The following is a 12198-nucleotide window of genomic DNA, read 5'->3' as shown; positions in this document are numbered from 1 at the left end:
GGACGTGCTCGTCTGCACCCCCGCCTGCCTTATCCCGCAGAGAAAGCCAGGCCGTCAACACGCCGAGGAGCATACGCCAGTGGGTTTCCCGCCAACCAAAGACCGTAGAGACGCCAGACGAATCGACTCCCTTGCTGGGCCACAGTTCTTCACAAACTCTCTGAGGTCCTGAACTATTGACATCGAGGTGCCCCGCACGCCTCTTCCTTGCAGGACGTCTTCGAATCGTCGTCGACAAGCACGGCTGGGACCGAAGCTGCCGCCTCGATGCCGAGTTCACTTTCTACGAGGGATCTCGACGATCAGTGGCTCCTGCTTTAAAGGGAGCTGCTCAAGAAGGATCCGTCGACGACTTGTCATCGAACTCTGCTATTCCAGGTACATTGGGGTGGTAGAAACATTATAGAAGGAAATAAGACTTATACAACAATATATGGACTGTGCTTGTGATATATCTTTACTTTACAGGTTGCCCAGGTGGGGGATCTCCACACAGAACTGTGTCTAGGTAATGGGGCCAGTATTCTGCCAATTGTTCTAACCAACTGCTTTCCTCCTATGTCTATTGTTGGCTACCTTTATTAAGTGATTTGTGTAACATTTAACCAGAGTACAGTTGATGCACTTTAATGAAATCTGCAAATAATTGTGGTACCACTTAGAACTGTATATATTTGCCATTGTAGATTAACTGAGCACAAAGTGAGTTATTGTGATTGTGAATATAACCATGAACCTTAATTATATAAAGAATGTGTTTTAACTAATAACAGTGTGTGGACATTCCTTTGTGGGGACTTGGGGACTACACTGTACTTAAGAACCATCCTGCATCCCCTCCTGAGAAGCTAGGCCCTGATTGCTCGTTCATTGCTACCAACAATTGAGAATATTGGCTGGGGTCCTCTGTCCCTCTCCTCTACCATATAGACAGCAGGAGTACAGACCACCCTCCAGTCTTTAAACATGTTACGCAGCCCTATCGAATATTACAATTAATGCCCAGAAGTCGTGCTTGTTCCCCTTGGCTGGTTACAAAGGTTGCCAATACTGCCCATTTAATGGGAAATAGCCACATTTAGATAACTTGGGGGTAGATTTTTATCATGATCCCAAGACGGAACACTTGCAAAACACGGTGAGAACGGTGGACAAAATAGAGAAATCCATGGTCTTTTGGGCAAAGCTGCCACTTTTGTTGATGGGGCGAGTTGCGCTGTTGATGGTGGTGTTGCCTAGGCTCCTCCATTTCTTCACCAATCTACCATACAATATCCCCAGAAGCTTCTTCAAGTGGTTAGACACTATATGGCGTAGTTTTCTGTGGCATAATTCGAGATGCTGTATGGCTCTTGTAAAATTTCAAAAATCGTATGCCCCGCATTTTGAGACTTATTTCATGGCGTGTCAATTACAATTAGTGGAGAACTGGTTGTCGGATGGACAGTGCCAGGACACCTCATTATTACAGCCACAATGTGCTACATTCTTCTTGAAAGAAGTAGTTTGGACAGTTAAGCCATGCACCCCTGACCCCCTGCTACTTTTGAAACTGGGTAAAGAGATGTGGCATAAAGCTGGCCGCTTTCTGAATATGGACTCGCTGTATTCCCCCAAGTACCTTTAGTGTCGCTAAAGTGTGAAGATTCACAACTCAGACTGAAGATACAGAAATACTGGGAACCACTGGCGTGGTGACGGTAGGCGACCTACTGGAAGACGATAAATTGATGGATTTCGAGACCCTCGCCTCTGACACAGGAATATATGTAGGGCAATATATTACACTTGTGGCACTACTTCATGGGGTGCAGGGCCGATGGCTTGCCCGGATGGGATATTACAGGAAGATGAGACCATAGAAACACTGTATGACATTTCAGAGGGGAGACACGGGGTATTGCAGCTATACAAGCTGCTCATGTCACGACCAGATGATGTGATGGGGCAGACCAAGCGCAGTTGGGGGGCAGATTTACAGGAGCAACTTACAGACACATCCTGGGGTATAGCTTTAACGTACCATAAAAAGGTTTCGAGAGACACAAAGCTCCAGCTGATCCAATTGTATGTCAACCACAGGGCGTATCTGACGCCAAGGAAGATTGGCACATTTAGCAAGGGACCAGAAATAGGTTTATGGTGTAAGGATCTCCAAATGTGGTCTAAGGCAGAAACAACAGTATGGCAAGAAGCGGCCTGTGGTGGTCAGGATGAACAAAATGTATCCCTAGACTCCTGGAAACAACTGATACAAGACCTGTTGGTATCAGTGCATGGCATAGCTCAGGAGGTGGTAGCTTCCCAGGAGAGATAGAAGGTTATATGAATGAGGAGGGTGTGAAACACAGTTGAATATAATATGGTACAATAGGTGAAATAGGCAGGTGCGGGGTTGGGGGAAGTTATGTAAACAGACACTATTAATGCACATTGTCATGGTTCATTTATTGATGTTTGTAAGTTACTTTGTTGTTTAAAAACCGAATAAAGATTTAAAAAAATAGTAATAATGAAAAAAAGTATTTGTCCAGTGCCCACTTCTGCCCCTATTCCTCCTCCGCTAGCAGCCTCGCCCGGCCCATCCGGTCCGAGCCCGCTATCTATCCCCCCGCCATCTGCTCCCCCACTCTTGGTTGCCCTCCTGGGTATTTCCCTCCTACTCATTCTGGCCCTTTTATCCCATACCCCCTGCACCCTGCTGACAAGCTGCGAGCCGCCACTGCTGCGAGGGCCCCATCTGAAGCCACTCTATGCTCTGGCCTTACCTCCCCAGTCCCCTTATCCCCCGTAACTTCCAGTACGGCCCCTTCCAGCTGGACTTTTGATGCCCTGCTAATAATGCTTAGCGCCTCACGCAAAGAGCGTGCGGCCGCCAAACCCCTCGACCCAGCCCCGTCTTGCCATCCTGCCCAACGTAAAAGCTAGATCCTCTAATGACACCGAAACCCCTTCCTCCCTGAAATAAAAAACAAGATTTCCATTCTAAACACCAGGAGAGCTAGATCTCCCCCTGCTCTGGGCTTATATGCTATATATTAATAGCCAGTACCTGGCTGTATTCCACAAACTGCGTCCCCTTTGCCTATAAATAGACCCACTGGGATCCTTAACAACCCCTCTAGTACCTGACTGCCAGCTGCCTTCCTAACTTGACCAACTGTCAATAAACCCCTTCACCCACACTGATCAAAAAGCTCCCCACTTTTCTTTCCTTTTTAAAAAAAATGTATTTATTTGCCCCTCCACCTAGTCACACCAACTATCCCCCAGCAATAAAATTGCTCCCTACCAGGGAATTATTCTTTATATTCCTAATTATAAATTGTCCTTAAATAAACGTATTTGATTTCCTTATTTTTCTCTTTATTATTAATCTATTTAGTTTCCCAACCGCAGCTCCCACTCTTTCTTAATTAACAGAAAGATCCAAGCGACCGTGCTGCACTGCCACCTGGTGGCTAAAATGCTCCTTCACAGGTTAAAGGGACATATAAACAAAAAGGGCGAGCACCGCACTGCTCCTTTTAGCCACAACCGCACCGCAGTCTACTGCGTGTAAGGAACCGGGCCCCCAGCCCCACGGCGGAAGAATTAACCCTAGATGCCCTCCCAGAAGAAGCGAGAGCCGCACCACGCAGCCCACAGCCCCAATCCCCACACCGCAAGGGATGAACATGGGGAACCCTAGCACGCAGGAGCAAGCTTAAAAAAAATACAGGAAATCAAAAAGAAGGTAACGCGGAACCAGGCCCTTGGAGTGCAAAGCGACAGCCCTCCTCACAGTTAAGAGTGGTGCTTTATTTGCAGCAACCACAAAATAAACCTGTATTTTTCTTTTTTTTTTTTTAAACCCACCCAGACACAAACCCAATGCCCTCACCCAAAATCCCTCAGCCCCCTACCGCTAACCGACGCACCAGAAACAGGCCCAAAGCTGGGAAGGCTCAGGGGCAGCGACCAGACAAATGCTACATCTCTAACCGTCGCTTGCTTCCCGAACCCTCTCTGCCCCCCTATATACTCCTTTGGGAAGGTGCTCTGTGTGTGTAGGCCAGCACGCTGGCCTGTGCGGCGCCAAAAACCACCCCGGGAGGGAAACGCTTGCGCATTCCTCCGGGGGCCCCCTTTCCTAGATTCTACTACAAGCGGAGCTTCTCATAACGTCTGACTAAACAAGTGAGTCTAAATGGTGAGTATATCCTTGAAAGCAAATCCAAACTTTAATTCCAAGTATTGAGTCACTGGAAGACAGATTCCTGGTAGTTTAATATTTGAACTTGCGTTTTTAAAAACTACTACACTAAACTGTCCCACACAATCAACATTAACCAGATACAAGTTTCCTTGCTCCTGCTGCCAGTATCAACTTCTTCACTGTTGTATGCCTGGAATCTAAGGAGCAAAAGACACTGGAACTTCCTGCTTGACTAAATTTGATGAAAGGCAGTTTAGAACCCTGGCAAAACACCTAGGTTCCAAACTCAACCAATCAGAAGTTCTTCCACCATCTTGACTTGGGCCATGCTCCTGTTTCTGAACAGAATAGGTTAAGGCCAAACCAACCAGTGAAGGAGACCCAAGGGAATGGCCATCTACAAGAGAAACAGCCCCCCACCCTGTGTACCACCCTAAGGAGTACCCTGAACCTGACAGAGGGGGGTGAAAGGAAGACAGCCTTTCGGACTAAATTTGGTCTGAGTATTTTGTGATGGCATTCGGTCTGTATTATGCCCCCTTAGTCTTTCAATTTTTCATCAATGAAGTTCTGAGGGAATATTTAGACCTCAGAGTTTATATTGATGACATTTTGATTCACTCCCACAATCAAGAAGATCCAGAACATGTAAAGTAGGTACTGTCATGGACCTACTAAGTAGCAACAGACCAATGAGACATGTCAGGAGAAAGTGAGGTTAATACCGGGGTAAGGGATATTGTAGTGCGATTGGATTCATACATGCCAACATTCTGTGACCAAAAATCTGTAGGAATCTTAAAGATTCAAAAATAGTAATTTGCATAATGATGTCACATCAATTTGACCCAATGAAAAAATGACAGGGCATGACATCACAGGAAATTATGTAATGTGAACTTTGACCTTATGACTTCACAGGAACTGACCTCAAATGGCATATGGCTTTGAAGAGATCACAGGAAAGTTTAACATAATGGATGGTACTGCCCCTGCATAGAGTGCAAAACAGTCAGAGGCATCTGTGAGGTGTATACATTGCAAGGGAGACAAAGAAATAGAGCTGGAGGTTAATAGCTGCCGATTATCATGAGACGGGCAGCCAGCAGGGAGCTGAAACAAGAAATGCCCACTGAAAAGCTTTAAATCCCATGTTAGCAAGTGCCTGCTGTGAAGGAACCAGTGTGATAACACTTCTGTATATCACTGGGAAGGGACGGCCGAAGGGCTCCAACAAATGCAGCTTGTAAGGCAAGCCCCAGAACAAATACAGTAATATAGAGAGAAATATATTTGTGTTAAAACTGCTGACTGGAAACATGGGGTAGTTGCTAGAGGTCTCCCTGAGGTTCATGCCCCTTTCAAATGACAAGGTTGAAAGGTCCAGATGCTGTCCCTGCCCTAGACACATCAAATATTTAAAATAGTTATAAATATACCTGCCTCGGAGAACATACATTTGCAGCTGTGTATTCAGCACAGACGTTGGGAAGTTCATTATTCTGCAGTGAGAGACAGAGCACCTGGGGAGCTCTGAACAAACACAGTAAATTATTCCACATCCAAAGAGGAAAAAAACCCAGTTATTACAGGTGATAAATGTCCTAATCTTTTAGCTCATGTAAAAGGAAATGTATAATATCTACCTCATAAAAAGGTAACTCATTCACAGAGATTGCATTGACGGTGATGAGTCCAACATCCAAAACAGTAATCACCTGTTAACTATGATGTAACATAGGTGTTTGACAACATCATAACATCAAACCAAAGTGTGAACGAAAACAAAATTGACGCTGTAGTATCTAAATATCATCAGCTGTACTAGTAACCTAATTGGATATGCTGTGATCAAAAATGCCCATGTTGCATGTTTCAAAACCTTTACTCCACCACTGGTGATCCCAACACTCCCAGTATCAAATTGGTCTATTTATACGATACATGTCCATACCTCTTAAAAACACAGTGGTAAAAAAACATTGGAAAAAAAACGTTATGAAGGAAGATCCTAAGTGTGGAAAAACAGTGTTATATCTCACATAACTAAGAGACACAGCGTCTGTAATAAACACTCAAGAGAAGCAAACTCACCACTTGTATAAATAAGAAAGCCACCTTTGCTATGTTTGCTCGATGTTTGCAGTTCCATATAGGGGGCCCTGTTTTATGACATCAAAAATGAATGACGTTAGGGGATGATTCAGCTTCACCATTCATTGTGCTCACAACCTGATGCGTACTACGGCACAGATGCCACAGTTTAGGGCACACGTGTGTGTGGGAAAGAATTTAAAAAGTGCATGTTTTTAAAAATTGTAAACCAACGTACTCTAGGTAAGTGTTTACATATCCATGTCATTATGTCCGCCTGGAAGCTTGTGATAGACAAGGACGGACCTGCTTGCCCGCGAGCAGAAGCAGGTATGCAAAAAGCTAATATCCTGACTTTTCCAGTAACCGCTTCTCACCTATACATAGTATGTTATTGCCAGTCAACGCTGTCCCTTTCTGTGGACGAGAGGCTAATGCACCTCACAAGTAAAAAAAAAAATACAAATATACTCTAAGGCATGTTCATTAACACTGCCGTTTTCAAACACCAAGAACTGACTACATAGAAAATGGTGATTTGCCTAAATGTTTGCATTGAAATACAATGGAAAATAGGTGCGTGTGTCTGTTCACACATGGCGCTGTCACTCGGATGCTCTGGCACTGAGGCAGGGCAGTGTCTGTTTCACTCAAGCAGCGAGCATCAATCAAAATTAATCGGCCCATTACGCCCAGCTTCAAAGCACTGATCTGAGAATGCTGCTCTGGGCCTGGCAGCCAGGTCTAGTGGAGCCCTCATTAATCGGTAGGTTTTGACATGCAAATCGGTAGACAGTAGGACTGCTAAATCTGTAGGGTTGGCAAGTATGAGTGAGTGGGTGGGTGAGCCAAAGGCTTAATGTTTTCTTAACAATAGCTAATGCAGGCAGCCAGCAGTGTCCCAAGGCAAGATGGAGAACTCTTAGCAGTTGATTGGCTGAAGGCAGTGTGAGGTCATTTGGAATCTCAAGAGATTCTAAACTGCCCTTCGTCCAAATTTTGCACAGAAGAGGTTGCAGCCTGTGAAGCACTTGAAGAGAAGCGGTGAAACAGAAGTAAAAACCTGAAGAGGCCAGAGTTTGCACCAAAGACGAAAACTAGAGTAAGACCCTGAGCACATCACCAGAAGAAAATGCTTACCCAGATCCAAGTGGTTTTCAAGTTCCAGAGTATTTCTAAAGCTTGTGTAATATTTAATATGTTGAATATGTAGAAGTTATAAAAGACTCCTTCAAACGGTATTATTAAATAATCGGTACGTTGCCTACGGTCTACAAGGCCAAAATAGTTTGTGAAGCACGTGACGCATTTTTCAGTCACACAAGTAACCGAAAACGTGAAATTCCTAGAGGAAATGACGCACGACGTTCGGATTCCAGCCACGTTGGTTTCCTTGGTAACTGTAGCAGCGGTGACGTTTTACTGATCAGCACGGGGGAGCGCGGTGAAACGGTAAATTGAGATACGTAGTGCGCAGGCCTAGCAGTGAAGTTTTACAGGAAGGTAAAAAGTAGCACAGTGTCATTTTACAGCGCAGTGAAAGGAAAAGTTGATCCGCGTAGTGCGCAGAAGAAGCGAATCACACCAAACTATGAAGTTCCAAGTGCACAGAACTAGAAAGGTTTAAAAAAAAAATGGGTTGCGACCTCATTAAGCTTTTTCGTCATTTGTAGTTTCACCCATGGTCTTGAGGGATACTTGAAAGGTGCAGGCAGTTCGGGATTGGCCTTCTTCATCTAGTGTCAAAGGCTTGCAGAGCTTTTTAGGTTCGGAAACCTCCTATCGGAGTTCCTACAGTTAAACATTTTAAAAAAGGAGTCAAGTTTAATTGGACAGTGGAAGCAGAATTGGCAATGTCAGGTCCATCAGGTCCAGACAGGGTGGTCGAGGCCCTTGCAAGCAAGTTATATAGATTATTGGGGGGTTGAGCTCAGGGTGGTGGTCTAAGTCATTGGGCCTCATTAGGAGTGTTGTGGTAAGGCAACAGCGCTGGTAGTCCTACCGGCGCCGTTGTTGCCATGCCGCAACCTTCCGAGTCTGCTCACAGGTGCCGCTCTGGATGCCTGGTCAGACCAGACGTGCAGAGCTGCACCTGCGAGCAGAGGATGGTAGGAAAAGTACCGTTATGAACAGTACCGCTGCTACCATCCTCCCCATTCCCATTGAGCCCTTTTGGGGCTCGAATGGGGATGTACCGGGTCAGGGTCTCGTGAAAGAGAATTACCGGGCCCTCCAAGGTCGGAATGGCCTGGTAAGTCCCCTTTTGTGGGACCCGGGTTTGGGGGTAGCCATACCCTTATTAAGGGCATGGCTACCTCCAAACTCATAATGAGGCCCATTGTTATTTTCCTTGGCAAACATTATAGGGGAATGGAATTCAATGTCAAGACCGGAGGCTCGGATTATGCTTCTCTTTCCATTTTACGACTTCAGCAGCAAAGTACAACCAATAATGCATGATAACAAAGCTCGATAAAAAAAAAACAACATTAACCATTGAAATAGAGTCTTTGGTAATTCTGTTATTATTGGCCCTCAAACTGACCATGTGACAAACGTAACAAATCTGTATGGTCCTTGCTCATGAGTACACTGTCCCATCTCATCCACTTTCTCTTTCTTTGCTCGATCGAAATTGCGTCCACTGATCTTCACAATCCCGTCCAATATGCAAAAAAAATCCTCAATTCCCCGATTGTTTGTTTTCCACCACCAAAACTGATAGAAAACAAATACATACAATGATTGCAAGTCGAAAGAGGTTGGGACAATCGTAAAATCAACCACAGTTTCCATTTATAATCACTTTATGCATATATAATGACATGTAACACCTTAATATATTCATCATCAAAAGCACTTGAACATTTGTAAACTTCTAAAATCAGTTCAATGCATAATCAAATCATTTCCATTACGATTGATACGGTGGGATAATCCTTGGCCTCCGTGTCTTTAATAGAATTATGACTTTCTGGAACAAATGTGTTGAAAATCTGAATTCTATATCAAGACCGGATGCTCAGATTATGCTTGTTCAAAGCTTACTCACCACCAAGGATGCCACACTCTGTTAGTTTAAAATAGAATGTTTTAAAAGTCGATTCATTCGACCAATCTGCAGGCCTCATATTGTCTTCCACTCTGGCTCCTATGTTAAATGCCTCAGTAGCCATCGCTCCCCTCGCTGAGTGAGACCCATATCTTACTACGTCAATGCCTGCCTACTCTATCACCTATCTAAGCCTTCTGGCTATGGTACCTGGTGTTACGTCCTTGAAAGGTTTACAAAATCGCTATTTGTAACTGTGATACTCCTGGTGGTCTCAATTCCCTCGTCATCTACTCATATGCCGATAAACATATGACCGGCCATAATTTTGGTTGACCCGGAAAAGATTCATATGATGTGGATTTCAAACCTGTTTTAGTCCTCGTTATGAGGACGGTCACTCCATTCAGTGAAACACTCTTCCTGTTGATCTCCAGGGCTCTAATGTCCGATGACCTTTTACAAGACAGTAGACATAGGAGCATGGATAGCTTGCCTGAAATGACCTTCCTGGATAAATCTTGGTTATCCGGCCATGACAGAAATAGTTTCAATACTGTACCCACATCCCATAATTGAGTATATTTTTCTCTAAGGGGTCTAGACATCTTTACTCCCCTTAATAGTCTACAAATCAGGGGTTGTTCTCCTATTCCGATCCCTTCGATCCTGGGCTGCCCTGCTGCTATCGCGGACCTGGCCGTATTGATAGTTCTATATGCTTTCTGTGCTAAGAAATTGGTTAAATGTACTACATCGGTTCAATATCCCTCTCCAAGCACCAGCTACTCTAGCTAGCCCATGCAGACTTGTAAGCCCTGTGTGTTCCTGGGGTCCAGGATTTGTTAATGATGATTTCAGCCTCATTCGATAAACCTGGCCTAACCCAAGATCTCCTGAAATCGGCCATGTGATTAGATTGAGTCTGCCTGACCTCACTAAAGGATGGCTGAGGCCTCTGGGGTCTCGTACAATGAACTCACACCTGGGTAGAGATACTGGGTTGTGGTGTGATAATTCCAGCAGACTGGGGAACCACACCTGTCCCCTCCAGTCCGGCGTAACTAGAACCAGCAATGCTTTCTGCCGCCTCACCTGGGCTAGCGTCCTGGCTATCATGGAGAAAGGAGAAAAACATTATTTGTTTATTGACTCCATGATTTAAGCAAGGTGTCGGTCGCTTCCGCCTCTGGGTCCAGTCTCCAGCTGAAGGACCAGATTAGTTGCTTGTTCAATCTCAATGCAAAAAGGTCGACCTGACATGGTCCCCATCGAGTCACTAGTTCTTGGACTACCTCCTCGTCCAGCTTCCAATCGCTGGCGTCCCTGAGGTATCTGGAGTTCCAGTCGGCCACCTCATTCTGATGGCCCAGTAAGTATTCTGCCGTCACTGACACTTTCCTCTGAAAACAGAGTTCCCAGAAATCTTTCGCCAGTTCCGCCTATAATTTGGATCTCGTCCCTCCCAGTCTGTTTATGTACCCGACTGCCGAGACGTTGTCCATCTTGAGTAGGACACACCATTGTGCCTGCTCTTGAGTCCAGCATTTCACTGCGAAAGACCCTGCCAATAACTCTAGATAGTTGATGTGGAGAGTTGTCTCCTGGTTCGACCACCTGCCCCCTGTCGACAGGTTCCCGCATCGTGCTCCCCAGCCCTATCTGCTGGCGTCGAATTCAATGATCAGGTCCAGGTATGAGCCAAATATGGCTCTCCCGTTCCATGCATCCATGTGGTGTAGCCACCATTCTAATTCTTCCCTCACTTCTTGGGAGACGATAACATTTGTTTCATATGATGCGCCCCTCCTGAGGTGTCTGATCTTTAATCTCTGAAGTGCACTGTAATGTAGGGGCCTGGGAATATAGCTTGGATCAATGATGCTAGTCGACCCACTAACCTTGCAATGTCCCTCAGCGGCATCTCCCTTCTTGCTAGGGTGTGTCTTAACTGTTTCTTGATATCGTTCACCTTGGTAATGGGTAGGCTGAGGGATCACTGCGCCGAGGCCACTATAAACCCCAGAAATTCCATTGTCTGTTCCGGCAATATCTTGGATTTCTTCCAATTTATTAGGAAGTGCAGATCCTGCAGTAATTTTACCATCATCTGCACCTGTACCTGAAGTGTCTTTCTGTCTTGACACATCACACACATCGTCTAGGTATATTAGGAGTCTGATTCCCTGACTCCTGCGGTGAGTCACCACTGGTTTCATTATTTTGGTGAAGCGCCATGATGCAGGGGCCAGACCAAAGGGAAGGCATCGGATTTCCCATGTCGACTCTCCCCAGAAAAATCTTAGGAATTTGCAATGATCTGTTGCTATGGGTATAGTTAGGTATGCGTCTTTTAGATCTATTCTGGCAAGCCAATCTCCTTGAATTAGTGTGTCTTAACAGGTGTATCCCTTCCATTTTGAAGTGCCTGCACACTACAAATTTGTTCAAACCCTTCAGATTTATAATTGGTCTTACCTTGTGTTTCCCCTTCACAAGGAACATGGTGCTTATGTAAACTCTTTGGGCATCTATTACCTGTCTTATGGCATATTTGCTTTCTAGCCCCTCTCAGTTCTTCCTCTAGTAATAGTCTGTCTTCTTTTATTTAGCTCTAAACACCTTGGAGGATCCCTCTGCTTTAGTATCTTGTGATAAACTATGTGAAAGCCTTGCACAGTTTCTAGTAGGTGTAGTTAAGCCCAGGCTGTTCACCCTCACCTGTGGTGTTTTGTTGATGCTCTTCGTGCCACCAGCCTCTTCCCCTTCCTCTGCCCCTTGATGGGAAGAAAGGGCTCTTCCTTCGATCCTCTTGGTCTCGCCAGTGCGTTCTATCATTGTAGGATCTATGGAA

The sequence above is a fragment of the Ambystoma mexicanum genome, chromosome 13 (assembly GCF_040938575.1).
Source record: "Ambystoma mexicanum isolate Mex_15411 chromosome 13, UKY_AmexF1_1, whole genome shotgun sequence".
Classification (NCBI taxonomy): domain Eukaryota; kingdom Metazoa; phylum Chordata; class Amphibia; order Caudata; family Ambystomatidae; genus Ambystoma; species Ambystoma mexicanum.
The sequence above is the reverse complement of the archived record's forward strand: the minus strand, read 5'-3'. Positions refer to the sequence as shown.